The following is a 220-nucleotide window of genomic DNA, read 5'->3' on the forward strand; positions in this document are numbered from 1 at the left end:
TGCTTAACGGTTTTATTGTCAAATTTTAGAGATTAATTTTAGCTTAATAATTTATTTCCCTGTTTTAAGTTGCTAATTGTTAATTCTGTTTTGTGTCGATTTTAGTTTTTTAGAAACTGCAAACAGGTCCGCAGCTGCCTTCTCTGTGATTGCAATCGAGCGCATCCCGCGTGCGATCGAGCGCACAGACACACTCCAGCAAGGATCCAAGCCATCAGCG

The sequence above is a fragment of the Corylus avellana genome, chromosome ca11 (assembly GCF_901000735.1).
Source record: "Corylus avellana chromosome ca11, CavTom2PMs-1.0".
In the NCBI taxonomy this organism is placed as follows: domain Eukaryota; kingdom Viridiplantae; phylum Streptophyta; class Magnoliopsida; order Fagales; family Betulaceae; genus Corylus; species Corylus avellana.